Source organism: Quercus suber, unplaced genomic scaffold (assembly GCF_002906115.3).
Source record: "Quercus suber isolate HL8 unplaced genomic scaffold, Cork oak 2.0 scaffold_477, whole genome shotgun sequence".
NCBI lineage: Eukaryota > Viridiplantae > Streptophyta > Magnoliopsida > Fagales > Fagaceae > Quercus > Quercus suber.
In genome coordinates this window covers 534,681-558,679 of record NW_027069928.1, presented here as the reverse complement: position 1 = coordinate 558,679, position 23,999 = coordinate 534,681, and the positions used below count along the sequence as shown (strand labels likewise).

General features: G+C 34.6%; 1 non-coding gene and 1 pseudogene across 1 annotated transcript; one reads left to right on the top strand and one right to left on the bottom strand.

Moving 5' to 3' along the window:
* Positions 1-1,646: 1,646 nt before the first annotated feature.
* LOC112034316 (pentatricopeptide repeat-containing protein At1g66345, mitochondrial-like) lies at positions 1,647-11,348 on the bottom strand (annotated as a pseudogene).
* Positions 11,349-11,406: 58 nt separating this feature from the next.
* LOC112034371 (small nucleolar RNA R71) lies at positions 11,407-11,514 on the top strand. The gene has a single exon (XR_002885355.1). It is a non-coding gene; the product is annotated as a small nucleolar RNA R71 (small nucleolar RNA).
* Positions 11,515-23,999: the final 12,485 nt, after the last annotated feature.

Genomic DNA, 23,999 nt, shown 5'->3' with positions numbered 1-23,999 from the left:
CCTTATCTTAGCGCTTTAGTAGAAGTCATGTCATCAAGGATTTGCTTTGGCTTAATCTAGATGTTTTCTAAGTTGTGTAGTTGCATTTTAAGAGATGGAAACCTTACCTCACATACGTCTCCGGCAGTTTGTTAGTGTTTTTCAGCGGGAATAAAAAAAAAAGGCAGCTTGTAATGTAATAGTGTTTATGAATGGCCATTGGCCAATGCAATATCATATATTTCTTATGAATGGCCATTGGCCAATGCAATATAATAGAATTTGTTCTGGGTGTCAATTGAATAAAATATCAATGAACTTATTATAACTCCACTAATAAAAACTTGCCACATGTTCGCCTAATTAATTAAATACTATTGTAGGGTCAGTTTTTGTTGCCCAAGCCCAGAGGATATGGGTTAAAGGTCCAACAAACCCCGAACAATGAATTGTAGAGAGCGGGCGAAAAGCTGGGCTGGTTATGAAGCACAGAATAGTTGACTAGGTTACGTGCAGTGATGATAACATGAACTGAAACTTAGATAACTCCATGAATGAATGTCCGAAGAGGCGTTTTATTGAATGAACAGTGATTACAACATTCAGAGCTACAGTAAAGCTTTTCTCTCTCTTTCTTTTTTTCTTCTCTAATCCCCCATTATCAGGGACCCTTCTTCTTTATATAGCATCCCTTCCTATCATCTCCATCGTCCACCTGTTCTTCATCCACGCATCTACTCAAGTGCATGTCATGTCATGTATCTACTTTAGTTCTTTGTGAGTGGCGGTAGCTGAGGTTGCACTGTTCAGGGGTCTTCTCCATATAAATGCGGCCAGAAAAGCTGTTGCAGCGCATTAAATGCGGTGGTAGCAGCTTTTCCTTTAGATATTTTTTAGTTCTGATCATTTCTGGATCCACCCAGGACCTATCATTGCCGTTGGGATCGTTGGGAAGATTAGTCGGACCTTCCACACGTTCGTTTGATCAAGGCTCATCATAGCCGAGGAGCAAGACATCTTCAGACCAATGGTGACCTCTTCGGACGACACTCCCCTTCTGCTTCTGGGCTTCCTGTTTTAGATGAGCCGCCCCAACCACCTATTAATCCTCGAAAATACAATAGTCCTTAACAGGGGGTTCCAGGCCCATTAAGTAGCTTTGGGCTTTTTCCCCCCACAACTATCATTATTAAATATTATACCATTATTTTAATTACTATTTAATTAATTGGGTGAACATGTAACAAATTTTTATTGATGGAGTATAGAGTGAAATATGAAAAGTGAGACAGAAAATTTAGACTCGCTTAATTGTACTTCTCTTCCCTTTTGAAATAGAAATGTTGGCTTTTATCATGGAATTTATGGAATCAAAGGTTTTTTTCTAGTAAATTAAAGATAAATAAAAACTCAGACACTGCTAAATTATTTCGCTTAATTGTACCAAAATACTTATAAGCTCATTGTACGATGGCATCCCATCAATTGAGTTCGTTCGGAACTTTGAGTGGACCAAATTGTTATAATATTTTAATAATCAAGAAAGTCCAAAGCTTCAATTTGACACCGTTTATATTAAGGAGGAAAATTATAAATTAATAAGAGTCTATGGTTCAATAGTATTGTGAAGTTTTGCCATTGCGGAAAAATTAGGTTTGAATTCTCCTATTCCATTTGTCATGTGTGTGTGTGAGAGAGAGAGAGAGAGAGAGTAAAAATGGTTAACAAAAGTAGCATCTTTCAGCAAAGTTATCAACACTAAATAAAAAATAAAATAAAATAAAAAAGTACAAGCGGAAAGAAACTACCAAAACCATCCTTCCTTTGTGTATTGGCCTTTTCTTTGTGTATGTATGGGATCCTCTCCACTTGTACTACTTAATTGAGCTGGTGCAATTCGGGTCCAGATCAGCAGTATAGTTTTGGCAAATTGCTAAAGCAAGCTTTTTAAAGTTAATAGGAGCTACTCTGTATCCCAAGTGGACACTAACTATGCTTCCTCCAAGAAGCTAGTCTTCAATGTTCTCTGCACTTTAACCAGAAAGCTACGAACAACAGTGGCTTGCAATCAACGTCTCGTAACTGCACGTAGTTGGGGCCAGTGAACGTTCTTTCATAATCCTCATTTTTTTTCTGCTTCCTCTACTTTCCCACACAGGCAAAGGCTCCTAATCAATGACGCATAGACCAATAATCCAGGAGACAGTGATCTGTTCTCAATTTCATAGTAGAATTTGAGAACTTCATGAAACTCATCTTTTTACCCTCAATCAGAAGAGAGTATGTAATCTCATCAGGCAGTAATCCTCTATCTAACAAAATAGTTAACATTGCATTGGCCTGCTCCATGTTCCCAATTTCACTGAGCTTTCCTACCATCTCATTGAAAGCCCAACAACTAGGAACAAGTCTCCTCTCCAACATTTTCTCACAATGCATTAAACTTTCTTCCAATTTTCCTGCTTTAGCACACCCGTCAATGATAAGATCAAAACATGCATTCGCTATAAACTTCAAACCCAGATCTTCCATCTCCTTCATTAGGCAATGTGCTTCTGCTATTCTTCCCTATTTACAACGTACTCCTATAAACAAAGTACAGATATCAGGACTTGCTTGTAAACCTCTATTAAGCATTTCTTCATACACTTTCCACGCTGACTCCAAATTCCCAAGCTTTACTTTAGCATGAACAATTAATGAATAAGCAGCTGTATCAAGAATCATACACTTGCAACATTCTCTTCAATAATACCATATAATCTTCAATTCTTCCCTCCTCTAAAATTTTTAAGATCAAACTGGTGTTAACAATCACTGAAGGAGAGCATCTCTTACCATGGATCTGGTCCAATATTTTGACATATTTCTGCAAATTCCCTTCCTTGCACAATGCAATTATCATGGTTTGGATTGTTACCTCATTTGGATATGTTCTTTTTTGAATCATATGCTCATAAATATTCCAAACTAGAGGGACTTGATCAAAGTATTGAAACTTATAAGGCTTGAAGAGAAGCCGCGTTCTTCCAAATAGCAGCAGACTTCAAAAGCAATCTCAAAACATTCTGAGAATCCACAAATCAAACACAAATGGAGTTGAAACAGTAATCTTGAAACTTCAAAGTAGAGAATCCACAACTGAAAAATCTCAAAGGGCTCCCTGCATTTTTTTTCAAAACTGATTCAAGCAATGCTCGAGCATCCATAATATGAATTGTGATACAGTAAGACCAATTCCCATGTTCAAACTTTTTCCTTTGTGCTGACCAATGGAAAAAAGCCAGAGCCCGTTTTGCATTAGTTGGCTCCTTCAATTCCAGCAGTACCTTCTCAACAATCAAATCATTTAAGAGAACAGAATCAAAATTTTGAGTCAGAATGTCCCTATTACAGCCCTTTCTGAATGGATTCAATTAAGAGGCAATTTTTTTTATGTGTCTGCACATTACCAATGAAATCAAGAAAGCATATAGGGTAGTATATTCTAACATTGTCAATCTCAGGATAGTCATCTTCCCTTGGGCAAACACCACTTAGATGCACAGCATCCTGCAAAAACTGACAGATAATCAAACCATCAAAGTTTGATTTTTGTTGGGATGAAAAAGCATGAAAGAAGAATTGGTTTTTTTTTTTTTTTTTTAAGAACAAGAAAACTTTTAATTAAAGGCCAACGTAACAAGAAGCAGAAACTAGCTGAAAACATCCAAAAACAACAAAGCAAGAGCTACAACCTAGCAACAAATAACAAGGATCAAAAACTGATACAGGGATCCTCCACAAACAGCAAAGAGCCTATTAAAAATTTAATTAGAATTCACATTTTTGCACCGGAAAAACCCTTCATATAATATCAGCAATCACAGTTTGCACCAGCATCACAAATTAGTTGATTCTAAATTCTCCCAAGTACAATTTCATTTAATCAAACACGTTGAATTTTATTCAATATTATAGTTTCCCACAAAAAGAGACCTACAGGTACCAAATGAGTACACATTTCTGTTTTAAATAACCCTTTTGTGTGTCTATGTCGGTGTCATGCACGTGTATGTACACAAATATAAGCTCCAATCTGTTTAGCGGCCGATACGATAATTCATTCTTGTGAATACCATACTGGAAGCTGTTTTAGTTTGGTAAGGTTAACTAAATATTAATGTTTCAATACTAGTCAATATAGGTATATCATTTCGGGTTGACAGCTTTAGATAAAAGGAATCAAAAGAGAAAATAACTTCATCTAACTCATTATTATATAAAGAGATAGACTAACATCATCTCAATTCTAAACAAATTAATCAAAGCTCTCAGCATCCACATAAACATAATACAGCATAGTCACAATCAAATTGAGGCGCCATTGAAGTCCAAACTCAATCCTACCGATAACAGTTGCATTTTCAAGATACATAACGCACAATCAGAGCTGTTTACAATCAAGATAATTGAGTGGTTTGCAATGAAAGTTGGAAACTTTATCGCACATTCAGCTTTGACAAAGTGAAATAAGTAAGATTTTCTCTAAAACACAAAGTGGGTCATTAGTATTTTGAGTGGGAAGAGTTAAAAACGCAAACTTTTAGTTTTTCGTAGGGAACCGAACAGAAACAATTTCAATCTAAGATTAAATGGAAATCCACAGCAAAAACATGAAACTCCGGGCCCACCTACTTATCAAGAATTGAAAAGCAGAACATGAAAAGAAATGATTGAAGGAGTGAGCGAAAGAGAAACTGACTTACCCGTGTCACCAATGAGTGGTGGAGAGAGAGAAGTCAGACTATCGAAGCAAAATGCAATTGGCCTGAGAAGAGGAGAAATTATAAGGTCCTCATAAAGGACAAGTGACGTGATCCACCATTCCACTAAAAGATCCTCACCTATTTAAAATTGCTGAGTTAGAAATTTTTTTTAAAACAGAAGCTGATTACTGACTCAGCAATTTTAAACAAATATGAATCTTTTAGTGGAATGGTGGATAAGTGACGTGGTCCACCAGAGGATGGTATAATTTTTCCGAGAAGAGGCATCCGAGCATTTTATTTAAGGGGAGGCCGAATTACGAAAATGCCCCCCTTTCTAAACAGTACTTTTTAGGCTAAATTAATCTATATATCTATATATCTATATATATAATAATAGGTGAAGTTGATAGAAACTCAAATTAAAATTCCAAATTAGAGTTCCAATTTTGCGTTCCAATCCTAATCTAGTTTAATAAAAAACTGGTTGTTTTGAAATTAAATAAACCGAGCAAATAATAAAATTAAGCAAATAGTTAAACTAAGCAAAAGATATAAAGCAATAAATAGACGTAAGCAATCAAGGGAAAGAAATTAAGGTTTTGGAATCCGCCTTATAAGTCATATCAGCATATATTTATGATCATTAAATTTTTCCAACCACTACATGATAATCTAGAAATCAATCTTGCTATCATGGAAAATATCATTATTAAAACTTATGTTTAAAAATCTCAAGCATGTTCTTCTTCGCTTTTTAAGTATAAAACCAAATCATCAATTGTATCCGTAGCCAAACAAATCACAAGATATATCCAATTCTAAAAATCAAATCATAAATTGTATCCATTGACAAACAAATCACAAATGATATCCAATTTTATAATCAAGAATTAATAAACCAAGCATTCAATTAATTAAGATAAATCCTAAATCATGAGAAAAACATGATTGAACTCATATCTAGAATCTCATCTTAGTCAATTGATATGAAGCAAGAACAATTTAAATCATTAAAAAACAACTATTGTAGGAAATATCAAATCACATAAATATTATTGATAATCCTTAACAAGGTTTCATCCTTAACCCTAATTATAAATTTAGCTACTCATAGTAATTGAAAGAAAACACAAAAATAAAATACTAAACATTAAACTAGAAAAATAATCAAAACTAACAGTCATGGAAGAAGTAGCCGCAGCTCTCTATACATTCAACCCTCAGCCCTAGCACTAGCCTCAGCCCCACTTTGCATGTAAAGCCCTTGTTACTTGCAACACAAAGATATTATTTAATTAGTCACAAAATAACATAAAAGTAAAGCTAAATATGTAGATATGTGAGTACTTTATTGTATATATTTCATGCACATCAAATACCCCCAAACCTACATTTTGCTAGTCCTCGAGCAAAACAGATAAAGAGTAAAACAAAACAAAGAAATTAAAAACAAAGAAAAAGGAAATCCTAACTAATCCACTTTCGTTGGAAATTTCGATTGCATTTAACGTATGCAACAAACCTTCAAACCCCTAACTTACACTAGTGGACGAGTTGTAATCTCGTGAGGGTTTGTAAGGAATATACCCACAAAATTCTGAGAATGAATACTAAAATTAAAAAAAATAAATAAATTAATTAAAAAAAAAAAAAACAAAAACAATTTTTTTTTTCAATTGCCTTTTGCAACGAGGATTAGTTCAAGTTCAAAAACACTACAAATGCTAAAGAAATTTCTCACGCCATCAAAACTCAATGTGAGTGAAAAGTGGTAGCCAACCCAAACATACTCTTAGTTTTAGAATAAACTTGACTTGAATCTCTATTTGAAAGTATGCTTCAACTCAAATTTTTCTGGTGTTATCACTCAACAAATGAAATCACTCTGAAATGGGGTGTAACACTCTCAACAATATATGTGAGTGGAATAATGTAAGAAAAATCAAATATCTCACATATAAATCACATGAAAAACGCTTAATCAAGAAAGAACAAGTAGTCTCATGAAAAGATGCCAAAAAGAATTTATACCACACCTTTTTATTCAGTCATATCAATTTCTGAACTACATAATCTTCAAGATCAATAAGGACTTTATTAGGACGTAATGTAGGGTAAAAGTAAAGGGAATGAAATAAAAATAGGTGAAGGTAAATAATAAGAAGTGTTTTCAAGATTTGTCAGAATGTCAACTCTTTTTGGAATTTCCATTCAACATTTTTTTTTTTTCAACTATTCTTCTTCAATGCAGTAATCCTTCCTTCCGTTTCACTTCTCAAAATTTGATGAGAACCCTTTTTATTTTCTTCTTTTTGACACTTTTTTTTCTTTTTTTTTTTCAATTCTTTTTTTCTTTCTTCTTTGAATTCTTGCACAAACAACCACATTGAAGCAAACTAATCAAATTCCATCTTAAAACACTATGGATAAGGGTTTTAAGAAAGAAATGCTAATTAAAAGGCTCAATGGGGTGACTAGCGATAATGTATCAAAAAAAGAAAAACACATGTATGGCTCAAAGTAGACAAAAATGGTCTAATCTCATCTCTCAAAGACTAGTATAGTTCATTCAACATCAATGACTTCAAAAGATTCAAGTGTGGCGTAAAATCATTTTTTTTCTTGGCCAAAAGAAAGAACAATGAGACTACAACAACGAAAATATATTGCGCACTTCCAAATGAACTTTATGATTATAAACAATAAATAACCCTCAAAAAATAATGATTGGCTCAAAACTCACAGGAGTTACAATCTCTACATTGGTATCATCAAGATTTTCTAATCATTTTTATCCTTCAACAAGAAGTTGTGTCTGAGTGGCTACATGCATGTGCAATGAATTGAGCATGAAAGCAATGAAATTCTTTAAGCAAAAGTAGTATAACGAACTCAAAACATAAACCTCAAGCTAGGCAAAAGATTTTTTTTTTTTTTTTTAACACAACTAAACAAAACAAAACAAAAAGATAAAAATCTATATATATCCCCCCAAAACCTAAACCAAACATTGTCCTCAATGTTAATTTCAAATATATGTCTTGAATGAAAAGAGAGCAAAAAATTAATATACAATATGAGAACCAAGTAGAAACAAGTAAGGTAAGGAGAAGGAGGAGACGTACCTTGATCAAGCTGATTGTTATAAATTTTAATTTCTGTCAAATATCAACTAAAACAAAAGAGTATAAAACTAAACAAGAAAATAAACACAAATATTAATCTAAAAGCATAAAATAAACAAGAATTTTTTTTTTTTTTTTTTTTTTTTTTTGCAAAAAGATCTAACACAACTAGAGATCAATCCTAATAAACAGGACCATCCAAACCTCAACAACATCATGGAGATAAATAATGCATATTATGAATGGACTAGTCCAATGAGATCGTAACTTACCTAGATCAAAAACATGTTGGGAGGCTTTGGCAATCTCTTCCAAGTGAATTCTATGCATAACCACAAAGGGATTAATATTCTTAATATCAAAAATTGTCCAACCTATAGCTTCCTTATGCTCTTGAAGTATACTTTCCAATTGATGTTCCTAAAAGTTATCCAACTTTGGTGGTTCTACAATAGATAGGAATGGGGATGAAGAAAGTGGAAAAGGGATCACTTTTGGCTGCCAGCTATCAATACTTAAGAGAGGAACAGAATCCAATAATGCATTGACCTCCTCAATTGATTTTTCAGTATCCAAATTGCAATCAAAAAGGGTTAAGCAAGCCTTCAGGGGATCCTCACAACTTGATTGTAGGAAAGTATCATGTACTAGGCTCCCAATCATGTTAACCTCACATATATCCTCATTGTCTAGTACTTGCTTACTTATGTCAAAGATATTAAGCTCAACAGTCATATTCCCAAAAGAAATCTTCATCACACCACTCCGACAATTGATCAAAGCATTGGACGTGGCTAAGAAAAGACGACCCAAAATGACATGGATTTGTGTACTGGCATTTAGAGCAGGCTTAGTGTCTAACACAACAAAATCAACAGGAAAGTAGAATGCATCCACCTTAATCAGCACATCCTCAACAATACCTCTAGGGATTTTCACAGACCTATCAGCTAATTGAAGTGTCATGGTTGTGGGTTTCAACTCCTCCAAACCTAGCTGTAAATAAACTGAATATGGCATTAGGTTCACACTTGCCCCCAAATCTAGCAAAGCTCGCTCAATGAGACGATCCCCAATCTTGCATGAAATTGTAGGAGATCCAGGGTCCTTACATTTCACTGGATATTTATTCAAAATGATTGAACTGACTTGCTCTATCAAGAATTCCTTTTTAGGTACATTTGTCTTACTCTTCATTGTCACAAGACCTTTTAGAAACTTGGCATAAGCGGAAACTTGCTGAATTGCATCAAGAAATGGAATGTTTATTTGCACTTGCTTAAAAACCTCTAAAATATCTCCAAATTATGCACTTTTTTTAGGACTGATTATGTTAGGACATATGTGTTTTCACTTGCTAAGAACATATGTCACTTATTTATGTAAATTGGCTAAATCCTTTGACAAAACGTACTCTACTTGTAATTGGATAGTTCTAGGTGTTTTTAATACTTCAAGAAACAAGGTTTCAAGGTCAAGTGTTGAAGTCATCAAGTTTGTCCAAGAAAAAGCAAGCTGAAGTGCAAATTCATTAAAACTCAACACCTGCTCGATAGCTACCTCGACACCTGCTATCTGTCGAAATTTAAAATTTCAGATTTTCTGATCTGATTTTCTTGGGATCCGTAAATATGCTTTTGGACTTTCTTTTCTCCAAACCCTAAACATATAAAAGGATTGTTTTAAGAGCCGTCAAGTGTGACACAAGTTGAGAAATCATTTAAGCAATCTCTGTTCAAGCAAATTGTGATCAAAGACGAAGTTCTTGACCTAGTTCATCTTCTCTGAAGAAGTTCCTGTATATTTGCACCATAGGGTTTTGTGACCAAGCATCTTCCTGATCTTCATCATGTAGGATGAACTGAAGAACTTTGCAACCAACCTCTCTTCCTTAAGTTGGTGTTCTGAAGTCGCGTACTGGGATCCGCGCATTGGTTAGTTACGTACTTGGGAGCCGTGCATCAAAAGTGGGAACTGTCACTACAGATCAAGTCCAATTGGGTATTGGGATAAGAGTTCAACTGTAGGTTGGTAAGGTACTTGGGATTCCTTTACTTGTAACCGCTTGATTTGATAATAGTGGAGTTTCGGGAGTGGTGACCTGAAAATCACTCGATGGGGTTTTTGCCGCGAGGTTTTTCCCCATTCGTAAACAAATCACCGTGTCATTTAATTTCCGCTGCATATTTAGTTTTTGGTGATTTGTTTGTGCTTCCACGCAATTGCATGATAAATTGATTAATTAATAACTTGGCTAATTAATTAATTGGTTTAGTCACAATGGGTCATTCAGTTTGTGGCCTATCAGATTAAACTTTGAGGGAATGGAGCTTTAGGAACAAACCTCCTATCAAGGGGAGAACTAAGATCCTGAATTGGAGTGGCGGGTGGGTTATCCTTCTTTTCTCCATGATCATCATGTGAACTATGAGTTTCTTTTTCCTTTAACACAATATTTTCATGATCCACCACTTTTGGCATTTTCACTTGATTATCAACTTGCTTACTAGACCTAAGGGTAGTAATAGACTGAACATGTTCTTGTCCATGAATAGAACTAAAAGAACCATTGATGGCATACTATCCTTTTGGATTAGGTATGGGTTGACTAGGAAACTTTCCTTTTTCCCTCTCTCCAACTTTGGTTGCTAATTGGCCAACTTGATTTTCCAACTTTAAAATAGCTTGAGTATTCAAATGGGTGGAACTTTTTATCTCTTGAATGGCTTGGCTCGTTGATTGCATGAAAGTTTTGAGAGACTCCTCCAAAGATGGTTGTTGTCTTGGTGGTGCTACAAACTGAGGTGTTGATTGAGGAATGGTAAATAGCTTGAGTATTCAAATGGGTGGAACTTTTTATCTCTTGAATGGCTTGGCTCGTTGATTGCATGAAAGTTTTGAGAGACTCCTCCAAAGATGGTTGTTGTCTTGGTGGTGCTACAAACTGAGGTGTTGATTGAGGAATGGGAGGATATGCTTGAGTAGGTGGACGAAATTTACTTTGTTGATGCACTTGTTGTCCACCTGTATTTGTGGGGGAATGGTTCTGCCTCCAAGAGAAATTAGGATGATTTTGACAATTTGGATTGTATGTCTCTGAAAATGGACTAGCAAGTGGCCTTCAATAATTATTCAGTGCATTTGCTTGCTCAGTATAGTATTCAAGGTAACCAGCTGTGGAAGGACAAATTTGTGTTGAATGCATAGGACTTGCACAAATAGAGCATGTTTCACTTTAAACTTGATTGACAGAATTCATCCCTCTACCTAAAGCTAAAGCTTCAACCTTACAAGTAAGATTGTCCAACCTAGCTTTTATGTCTAAATCTTCACTGACTTCATACAATCCTCCTTTCTTAATTGCAGGGGCAGATCTCTCTCTACGATTGGAAAAATCCCATTGTTGTGAGCTTTCTGATAAATTCTCAAGAAATTTGTATGCCTCATCATCCATAAGACTCAAAAATCCACCACCATTCATGGACTCAATCATGTTACGATTTGTCTAAGTCAAACCATTATAAAAATATTGTACTAGTCTCCATGTTTCAAAACCATGATGAGGACATTTAAGATCAAGTCCTTAAATCTCTCCCAACTCTCATAAAATTTCTCTTCCTCATCCTGATAAAAATTTGCAATTTCTCTCCTCAAAGCATTGGTCTTAGCCATTGGGAAAAATTTAGAGAGAAATTTTGTGACCAACAGTTCTCATGAAGTGATAGATCTAGGTGGCAAAGAATTAAGCCATGCTTTTGCCTTATCCTTCAAGGAAAAAGGGAATAAACACAAGCGAACTAAGTCATCAGTAAAATTCTGGAACTTACAAGTAGCATAAATCTCAAGAAAATCTTTCACATGCATATAAGGATCTTCTCTATCCAATCCATGAAAAGTAGAAAGAAGGTGGATTATCTGTGACTTCAACTCAAAATATGCAGCAGTGGTTGTAGGCAATACTATGCAAGATGGAGGGTTGGTGGTTATGGGTGAGAACAACTCCCTAAGAGTTTTTGAATCATCTCCTGTTTCTCCCATTGTGGATGAATAATCAAAAATAACAAAATGATTTTCTTTATCACAAATCCAAGTTCTCATACACCAAGCACAAAGAGATTTTTTTTTATTTAAAAAAATAAATAAATTTCAACTACAACTAGTAGAAAGAAAAATTCAATTGAGACCTAATTTATTTTCCTAACCAAGTCCCCGGCAATGGCGCCAAAAAACTTGTTGTGAAATTTTAAAGTACTCGCAAGTGTACGAACCGTATTGAAGTATAGTTTGACAAGACCGAGGTCGAACCCACAGAGACTTAAATGAACGTAGGAAAATTAAATCTAATCTTAACCAAATTAATCATAATCTAGTTTAATAAAAAACTGGTTGTTTTGAAATTAAATAAACCGAGCAAATAATAAAATTAAGCAAATAGTTAAACTAAACAAAAGATATAAAGCAATAAATAGACGTAAACAATCAAGGGAAAGGAATTAAGGTTTTGAAATCCACCTTGTAAGTCATATTAGCATATATTTATGATCATTAATTTTTCCCAACCACTACATGATAATCTAGAAATCAATCTTGCTATCATGGAAAATATCATTATTAAAACTTATGTTTAAAAATCTCAAGCATGTTCTTCTTCGCTTCTTAAATATAAAATCAAATCATCAATTGTATCCGTAGCCAAACAAATCTCAAGATATATCCAATTCTAAAAATCAAATCATAAATTGTATCTATTGACAGACAAATCACAAATGATATCCAATTTTATAATCAAGAATTAATAAATCAAGCATTCAATTAATTAAAATAAATCCTAAATCATGAGAAAAACATGATTGAACTCATATCTAGAATCACATCTTAGTCAATTGATATGAAGCAAGAACAATTTAAATCATTAAAAAACAACTATTGTAGGAAATATCAATTCACATAAATTTTATTGATAATCCTTAACAAGGTTTCATCCTTAACCCTAATTATAAATTTAGCTACTCATAGTAATTGAAAGAAAACACAAAAATAAAATACTAAACATTAAACTAGAAAAATAATTAAAACTAACAGTCATGGAAGAAGTAGCTGCAGCTCTCTATACATTCAGCCCTCAACCCTAGCACTAGCCTCAGCCCCACTTTGCATGTAAAGCCCTTGTTACCTGCAACACAACGATATTATTTAATCAGTCACAAAATAACATAAAAGTAAAGCTAAATATATAGATATGTAAGTACTTTATTGTATATATTTCATGCACATCACTTATAAATTTGAATTTTTTTTAGTTATATGATTATGTTTTTTATGGTTTATTATATTGAACTCATCGTTTTCTACACTAAATTAACTAATTTGGCACAAAATTTTAAAATTTTAGAATAGATGGGACACGTGGCACAAATTAAACTCTAATTGAAATTCAATTTTTACACTAAATTAACTTACTTTGCACAAAATTTTAAAATTTAGATTAGGTGAGATACATGGCGCAAAATTAGACTCTAATTAAATTCTATAATTAAAGTCTAATTTTGCGTCATATGTCCCAAATTATTTATTTTTAGAGAGAGTTTTATTTCTCAATTTTTGAATCAAATGTGAGACCATATTATAAATTTTCAGTCAAGTGAGTTATTTTGTACAAAAACCAAAGAGTTTAAAATAAACGAACATAAAAATATTTTTAAAATGGACAATTTACATTTTCTACCAAATAACATTCTTATAAGACCTTTTAAAGAGTTAAAAAAATATATATATAAGAATAACTATCAATAATATTTAAATTATATATGTAAGAATTATACTATGCATTTTAATGTGTATCTTTTAAGTATATTCATGCATATGCATGGGGTTACAAGCTAGTAAATAATAAAGGTAGAAACATTTTATCAAAAAATTAAAAATAAAGCAGAGACACAATAATTTCACAACGAATTTTAAATGATAAATTAAAAAAAGTAATGTTAGTGATAAGCCTAGATGATAATTAATAACAGATTGTCATCTAAGCTTTACTATTGTGAAAATATTATGAATATAGTTTTACTCAATTATAAATCGATTTTCTAACTTTACTCGAAATTCAATTAAGTCTTGTAACTTTAGATTTATTCATTTCAGTTCTATGAGTTTTACTTTTATTCAATGCAGTCATTTGTCTAATTCCATCACATTGTGCAAATAGGTATCCTAAAAATGATGTTGTTTTGTAATTTTTTTATTAAAAAAAAATACTAAAATTACGTCGTTTTGGGACACAACAGAAATCTCTTTAATTGAAGTGGGTGCAAGGACTACATTGAAAAGCAATTGGAGTATGAGTAAACTAGAAGTTATAAGACTTAATTAAATTTTAAACAAATTAAGTTAAAGGGTGTAATTTGTAATTTAACTAATTTTTATTTCTTAAAAGGGGAGGGGGGGGGGGGTGGGGGGGGGGGAGGGGGGTCTGTTTGTTATAGGTCGATTTCCTTGAGTGCACTTGATTCATAACCCATATGGAATAGTATTTGACTCGAAACTCAAAAATTTTCACATGCAACCATGACAAATAGGTCAAATCGCGAATTCAACTTGATTGAGTAAAATACTTATGATAATAATACTTAGTATTCTCAAAAAAAAAAAAAAAAACTCGATTGGTTAAAAATTTGGCTAAAATATTTTTGATCTTTGTCCAATCTTTGTGAAACAATCTAATATGACTCATATTTTCTTTCACATATAAATATAATGAAATATAAAAGAAATGATGAGCATATTCTTTTTGTTTTCTTTTAATACAAATAAGAGATTAGAGAAATGAAAATAAGGTTATTTTTGTTTCTCAATAAAACTTACTTATTTATGAGAGAGAGAGAGAGAGAGAGAGAGAGAGAGAGAGAGATGAAATGATAATAATACATAAACTCAAAGGTGAAAGTCAAAGTTTTTTAGTTGTTGATGCCTATTTTCATGACACATTTTTTTACAATCCCAATTCATGTATTGTATTATATATTTTTTCTTTTAAGCATGGCTCAAGCTCATGTGAACATATTGGGGAAATTGAAGGAGTGTGATTTGGAGGGAATGGATTGGTTCCTTTCAAACCTTTTGCATAAGCCTAACCCAAGTGTGCTATCAAGTAGGCAAGGGACACTGGTAGCACCTCAAGCTTATGGAGGAGATTTTGTACCCAAAAGTTCCACCACAAAAGAGGTCTTATATTCTCGCTGTCAGTGGCCCAAAGTTTTTTCCCTAACCCATTTTTGTCTCTAAAACATAGTTAGCTCTCATTGACCAACTACAACTGCTAGCCTTCACTTTAGGTGAGTGTCCCAATCAAGAGTCCAAAACAACTGAAAAGGAGGAGCCCATGGGGGCTTAGTCAAATCTTTCCTAGATTATGCATAAAGTAAGTTAACCCATTTACCTAATTAAAGCAAATCATAAACTAAAGATCAATTTAGCACCTTGAATGTCCATAGCCTCATCTTTTAGCCTAAAAACCAGTCATTAAGGACACCTAAAGGCTACTATAAAACTCTCCCTTTGGCTTAAAACAAAGTCAATCAAGTTTTACCCATATAGCTAAAACTTTAAAGGAAAAGCCATGGAGCCAACAATGATTCTTAGGGCCCCTTTGGTAAGGGCTTTTGAAGAGTGTTTTCTATGATTTAAATGCTCAAAACAGTGGGTCCCACTTTGGAGTGAGTTGTTTGGTAAGGATACTATTTCGTGGGTATTTAGATAACAATACTTAGTAGAGGTGGCTTAAAACATGTATTTAGAGAACCATTAGAGAAGTGTATTCAACATTTAAATAACAATTCTGAATGGCACAATTGTAATATGGTGAAAATCATGAGACCCACACATAGTCAGTTGATATAACAAAACACAATAGTTTTTCTCTCTCTCTTCTTCACACGTTGGAAATCTCCAAATTTTCATCTCTCATAGAATGACTACTTTTTACTTCTTGAACTCATCTTCATCAATAAAATTTAAAGCTCTCTATCTCAATGACCCATTGGAATTTGGAATCTACCTCATTACTTCTCTTCGTCAATATGACTATTTTATTTCTTTGGGTAGATTTGTAAAAATATGTCTCACTTGTATTGGAATGATTATATATATTGGCTCTCTCTCCCTATAATTGTGTGACATATAGGTTTGTGATAGAAAACAAATGAAAAGATACAATCAATAGGATAAGTTTGAACCATAAATGGATGAAATTGCTTCAGAGCACAGAGTTTGAACCCTCCCAAATTGCAGCAACAGATCGGGTTGAAGAAGTGAGAGTGAAATTCAAATTTGACGATGAAGAAGTGAAGGATTTGCAGTGGACTGTAGGCGGCTACGAAGAGAGATAGCGGTGATAATGAATATATTTGATGGATGTTATGCATCGATAACATGATAAATACATTTTTTTTAATGTATTTTTTAAGTTTTATATGTGAAATTCAACATATAAATTTATAAAACTTATATAATAAAATTTATATTAACCATAAGCTTCACTCTTACGTAAAATGTCAACCTTGTAATGGCTTTGTAAAACAATTTATGCATAGTAAATGTACAATCCAAAAGAGTTATACCTATAGAAAGTGGAGAAAATACATCATGTCTCAAGTGTAAGTATATTTCCTCCCTCTCATATGGAGGTAGATCTCACACATGTTAGTAAATATACATGAACTAGATGCATGATATACTTAGCTTGAAGTGATATTGAGAGTTTAAAGATTGGAGAGTTTGACACATTGCCTTCCCAACTGCCACCTAAGACACTGGGCAAGAAAATAAGTACTCTTTTTTTTCCCCCCCTAACCTGCCTGAGAGGTAACATATACTCAGTACAGGTATAACTTCTCCTTATCCATACTTTTTTTTTTTTTTTTTGAAACTGAAACACTTATATATTGATTGAAGTAACAAGAATCCAAGTACAATGCTTCTAGTGCAGGTGGAGGGGAGTCCTCCATCCAAACAATTTTATCATCTATGTTTCTACCATGTCGGGCTAGAGAGTGTGCAACACTATTTGCATCGCGGTGTACACAAGTAATAAACATAGAATATAGACCTGAGACTATGTAATGGATGTCTGCATACAAGAGTCCTAGATTAGATAAACTTGGTCGCGATCCAACAATGGTCTTCATGATATATTCATTGTCTCCTTCAATTATCAGCTCTAAGAACCCCGAGTCAATAGCAAACTCCAATGCTTTGCGGCAAGCCAATACCTCTGCCTCCTCACTATTGAAAACCTATGGACCTGTAGTAGATAGTGACCCCATAACCTCCCCTAAATCATTTCGAATTACTGCCCCGACTCCCGATGCATTGATGTCGTTAAAGACCGCAGCATCAAAGTTTAGTTTGAAGTAACAACAGGGTGGTGGACTCCATGAATGTTGGTTTCTGATGTTTGGCGTTGGAAGTGACAAATAAGTTTCTGCCTGTCTATATTCCTCCAGGAAATCTCTAGTTCGCTGCCCCAACTGATATGGGTCCTACATAATACCTTCATGAGTAATTGCATTACGCTGTGACCAAATTAGCCACATTTGTACCAAAAGTAGCTCAAATTCTTCCAATGGCAGCTTGTTCAACAATTCTTCAATCAATTACATGAGATCCTTTTGACCACCCACATGCTTTTGTAGCCCCCTTGAGCACCCAGCCCACACATCCTGTACCACGCTGCAATCCTATAAAACATGGAGAATTGATTTATTCTCTCTCTAACATAGTGACAAGTACCATCTTCAACAATTCGTCAACGAACTAGATTCTCACAGGTTGGAAGAATATCATGCAGAGCTCGCCATGCAAAGACTTTTATTTTGTTTGGAATGTGTAATTTCCATAGTTTCCTCCACACCGCACCTCCAGTCACTGCCATAGAGCTCTCACCTCGCTCCTTCTCCTTTCTCATAATCTGTCTAGCTGTTTGATAACTGAACTTGACTGAATATTCCCCATTTTTATTGTATAACCAGAAGAGGATATTTGCAGCGTGGTCGTGGCTCAAAGGAATGCAAATAATAGCCTCTAAGTCTTCTCTGTGAAACCTCCTTTCAATTTTTTGGTGATCCCATATGTGGTAATTCCAATCTATTAACTCACTAACCTCCATTCCCACTCCTCCTCCAATGGTGGATGAAGCACCCTGTTAGTAGGATGATTAGGAATCCATTTGGCTTTCAAAACCCAAATTGCTGACCCATTACCCACCCTCCAATAGCAACCCTATTTTAGTATGGGTTAAGCCACAAGTATGCTTTTCCACACATATGAACTATTTGGTTCATCTCTTGCTTCCAAAAAGCTACACCTGGGAAAGTATTTGGCTTTGAAACATTTGTGAACCAACAAATCCTCATTTTGCAGTACCGCTAACCTTGCTTTGCTAACATTGCAAGATTAAAATTCCGGATGTCTCGAAAACCCATCCCCCCGTTTCTTTGATCTAGACAAAAAACTTCAATTCTTCCAATGTATTTTCCTTTCATTGCCCACTTGTCCCCACCAAAATTTGCACAAATTGAATTAAGTTCATCACATAGTTTCACCAGTAGTTGAAACACTCCCATTGTATAGGTTGGTATTGATTGAGCCACAACTTTAATAAGTACCTCATTCCCTACTCTTGACAACATTGTTCCTTTCCATCCTTGCAGCTTTTTCCAAACCTTATCTTTAAGAAAAGAAAAGGCTTGATATTTTGAGTGACCAATTAATGTAGGTAACCCCAAATATGTCTCAAATCTGTCCACCTCCCTTATTCCCAAGCAACTTGTTATCCACTCCTTGTGGTTAGCCCCCATAAAACTACTAAAGTAAATGGAGGACTTTTCAAAGTTTATACATTGTCCTAATGCCGTAGTATATAGCTACAAAATCTCCTTAACCACATGCACTTCCTCTTTGCTTGCTTGACAAAATAGCAATGAATCATCTGCAAATAATAAGTGCAAGATGCGGCGTACTCTCCTGCATATAGACATTCCAAGTAACTGCTCCTTTACTTCCGCTCTTGCTAATAAGGAGGTGAAAACTTTTGCACATAAAAGAAACAAATAAGGGGATAATAGGTCTCCTTGTCAGAGCCCTCTAGAAAGTTTAATATTACCATGTGCTTTGCCATTGATACAGACCGAAAATGATGGAGTAGATACACAACACATCACTCAATCAATCCAAATTTCAGGAAAGCCCATCTTGGCCATTAAGGCTCTAAGAAAATCCCACTCAACTCGGTCATAGGCTTTACTAATATCCAATTTCAAAGCAAGAGATCCTTTTTTACCTTTTTTCTGACAGTGCATAGCATGTAAAGTTTCATAGGCAACAAGTACATTATCTATAATGAGGCAACTTGGAACATAAGCACTTTGGGATAAAGCAATCAATTGTGGGAGAATCTGTTTTAGCATGTTTGCTAGAACCTTAGAGATGATTTTGTAGATGACATTACAACGGCTTATCAGTCTATAATCAAATATTTTCTCTGGTGATTTTATTTTAGGGATAAGAACAATATGAGTGTAATTGAGGTCAGGTTCCATATACCTAGTATTCAAAAATTCCAGGACTGCATTAATCACATTATTACCAACAATATGCCAAATTTTTTGGTAAAAGAGAACATTTATACCATCAGGTCTAGGAGCCTTTGTTGGTCCCATTTGAAACAATGCCTCTTTAATTTCTTCTGCGTTATATTACCCAGAAAAAATTGCCTGCATATCGTTAGTCACCTTTTGAGAGACTACATCAAGGCATTCTTCCAACCTGTCACATGCATATGACTTGAATGTGTTCTCAAAGTAATGAATGGCCACATTTGCAATATCTTCTATCTCCTCTAGCCAAATATTCTCTTGGTTTCTGATCCATTGTATAAGATTTCTTCGTCGTCGTTGTGATGCTTTGGAATGGAAATACTTGGTATTCTTATCCTCATGTTTCAGCCAAGAAATGCAAAAGCACTGAGCCTAATAAATTTCCTGTTTGAGCAAGAGGTCATCCAACTCTTTATTGACTTAGACAAAATTAGCTTTTATGGCTTCTGTCAGTTCACTTTTGGTAAAGAGTTCCACTTGTTTTTGTAGTACTTTGATCCTTTCTATCTTTGGAGTCGTTTTAGCAACACCCCATGCATACAAGTCAAGCCCACACCATGTGATTTTTTCCTTAACATCACATAGAGCCGAAGTTGCATCTCTATGTGTACTCCACGCTTCATGGACCACACCTTCACAATCATCCCAAGTGACCGTGCTAGCTGGGAATTCCAAACTCCGCTCCATGTTAGCCATAGCCCGGTCTAGTCACTACCTTGTGGTTGCTTGTCCAGGTCACTTATTGTTCCAAGTGAATGGGTAGCCGAAAAAGCCCAGGTCAACCAAGTTGCACCGCTCCAATGCAGACCGAAAATCATCCATTTGATTAAATGAGGGAGGTCGTAGACTTTGTTTCTCTGTAGAGTGTAATATGACATTAAAGTCTCCTATACATAGCCACAGCTCGTCAACAAACGTCGAAAGATGAGATAAGAGAGCCCATGACTTAATTTTTTGATTGTGTTCTGGCCATCCATAAAAGCAAGTCAACTACCATTGAAAACCGTCTTCTTCAACCACCTGTGCCAGTATATGATTCTCTGTAAAATTAATGACATCTACCTTCACCTCTGCTTTCCATAACAATGCCAAGCCTCCTCCTGAATCAGGCTTCTTAACAATGAATTTATTGGGAAAATGTATTTCTCTACAGTGCTTCTCAAAACCCTTTTTGTTCAACTGCGTTGCCATTAAAAAAAACACCATGGGATCTTGATCCTTCACAAGTTTGCAAAGGTTTTGAACTATCCAAGGGTTCCCAAGCCCTTGGTAGTTCCAACTTAAAAGCCTCATTGTGATCGGCAAGGGTGTTTAGACACCCCCGCCACTTCAATGATAAGTTGATCATCCTGGATTTGCCCTTTCTTCTCCACATGCACCTCCACTTTGTCCACTGCCTCCTCCTTATTAATCTACGATGAAGCCCTATTCCCCAGTATTTCCTTTAGTTCTCCTTTCTTTAAAGCCCCAAGCCCACAGTCCATCCGAAGTATCCTACTCCACTTGGGCTTGGGTGTATACGTTCCCTCAATAAGCCTAGTTTTAATTGGTTCACTTCCAGTTGGCAATTCCTCATGTGCAGCTAGATCCTCCGAAATAAATTCCTTATTAATAGGTAGCTTGTTTTCCATAACTGCCCTATCTTCTCCTTCTCTCGGATTGGTAACCACCTGGAGATTTGTAACAGTTCCTTGATTAACACACTTTCCTTTCTCATGGCTTCCACCTTCAGTAGGGTTTGTAGAGTTAGCAACCACCACTGCCGCTAGGCTATACGGTGAAGTAGGGTTCCCGGTACCCTTCTTCATCTCCCCGACGGCTTCATCAGTTAGTGTAGACTGATTCGGCTTCCTTTTGGATGGTGACCCATTACGAGTGCCCAAAGCTTTCAACCAATCTCCATATTGACAGACCACCTCCTTCCTATTCTTAGACGTAGCGTAATGGCCTGCACATGTCGAATATCATGTCCTAGTAAGCCACAATAGTGACAAAACATAGGAAGCCTCTCATACTTGAATGTAACCCTAGTACGACCCCATCTAATCCTACAATATAACTCCCTCTTCGGATTGGTTTTGAGATTGGAATAGAGACTTTGACTCACATGGAAAGACTTTGTGCCTCTTATTTTTGCCTTTTTTCAACTTCTTCCACTACTCCCATCTTGCTTCCCACTTCTGTTGCCACCTTAAGAGAGAACATATCAAAGGGCGCTCCCCAAATCTAGACCCATATGTACATTGAATCAAACTTTACATTATTTTCCGTCATTCCTTTTTGCCACTTATGCAACATAAGCGCCTAATTGTCAAAGGTCCACGGACCCCCCTTCATCACCCTTTCTAAGTCAAATTTAGTTTGGAATTTGAATTGGAACATACTTGATCCCACCTCTATAATTAGGACCCTGTCATTTAAGCCCCATGCTTTTCTCAAAGTATTCTGTGCCGCTCTCAATTGAAAGGTTTACATGTAAGAAATTTCCCTATCAGACTCAGGCTGCAACTCTCTATCTCATCCTTTCAACCTTCATCTGAAATTGTGATCACTTCTTCTTCTTCTTCTGAGGTCAACTTCATGTTCTCTAGACTGTTTATCACATCATCTGCCATGATGGTATATGTAAGGAAGGAAAAAGGAAAAAGCTAGCCCTTAGGATATCCTAAAAGAGAGAAAATACTCGTTGAATGAGAGAGAGAACTCCTACACAGAGGAGAGGTGCTCAAGTTTTATCATTAAAACTAGGGGTGTTCACAGTGCGGTTTTGGGCCATTTTTAGCACTGCACTTTACAGTGTGCAGTGTAGTTTAACTAAAACCATAACTACACCGCACCTTATTTTTACGGTCACATGTGCGGTGCGGTGTGATGTGGTGCGGTTTAAAGTTTAAATAAAATCATAACTGCACCGCACCTCATTTTTGCAATCACATATGTAGTGCTATGTATAAGATGCGGTTTGAAGTTGGTATATTTTTCAAATTTTTGGCTTTTCCAACCCAACCCAAAACTAATTTTTCCCTTTTTTTTTAGCCAAGTTTTAAATAACTGAGCTAGTTTTTCTTTATTTTGGGTTGGTTTTTCTAGTCAACACTTGCTAGGGTTATCAAACTTTTTTTTTTTTTTTGAAAATTAGGGTTATTAAACTATTAATAATATATTTAATATTAAAAATAAATAAATATATTAATATATAGAGAGGGTGCGGTGTGGTGCCCTTTTTGCGGTTTTTTTATTATAAAACCACAAACCGCACTGCACCATGCGGTGCGGTGCAATGCGATACACTATTACTTGCAGTACAGTGCAGTTATGCCATTTTGCGGGCGATTTTGGTGTAGTTTATGCGGTTTGATGAACAACCCTAATTAGAACTCTATCTCCTATTTCTTTATTGCCCCTTATCCAAACATTTTACATATATATATATATATAGGGAAATTCTAGGAATACAAAAAAATTCACAATTTTTGACACAACTCATCATGTGGCGAGTTATGAGTGGTGGAGATGTAGACCCACCATTTGACCAGTGGCGGAACCAAGATTTGAGTCCAGGGGGGCAAGATTAAAAGATGGTATTAAAAGAAAAATAATTTAAATATATTAATCCATAACAGTAACAAAATAAATTGTAAATAAACAATTGTAATTACAAGTATATTTTTCTTATTGTTAAAAGAAAGAAATAAAAATAACCAATTCATAGTTACTAACAATTCAAAGAAGAGATTAATGTAAATCCATAGAAAAAAAAAATTAGAAGAATAAATACATAAAGTTTAGACATCTAATTTGATTTCTTAAAATAAATTAAGAACAAAAATTCATCTATAAGTTTTTTATTTTATTTTATGAAATCTAAAAATATTAAATATATAGCAAATATGTAAAGTTGTGTATATGTCTTACTGTCTGATTGCTTCTTAAAATATGTAAAATTTATTATTTATTTCTCTATCCTTCTAAATATTTAAAATTTAAGTTTATAACAAAAATTCAGATTTTAAAACTGTAAAAAAATTAAGAAATAACGGCATTTCATCATTCATTTATGGAATAAGCTATTTATGAGATAAATAAGAAAGGCAAGTGCTGTGAATAGTGATATAGGTTAAAAAAAAACATGAATACAATATAAAAACTAAGAAAAAATAATAATATGAGGTTAGGACTTTGGTCAGTTTCTTTAAGGTGGGAGTGGGCTACTTTTTTAATTTTATTAAAGGGATCAAAGTGTCAAACTTATTAAACCAATACATTATATTTGCCGTCCACCATCCACAACTTATTATTTGATAAATTGTGACAATAATTATGAAATTTTTTTTTGTCCCTAGCATTTTTTATATGTATATATAAACATGCATGCAAAGCCAAATGCAATTACGTACTCTTTTTTTTCTTTTTTCTTTTTTTATGAACTATGCAATTACGTACTCAGTGACGCAAATCAAATGAGAGAAAAGAAAAAAGTCTTGTGTGACGTG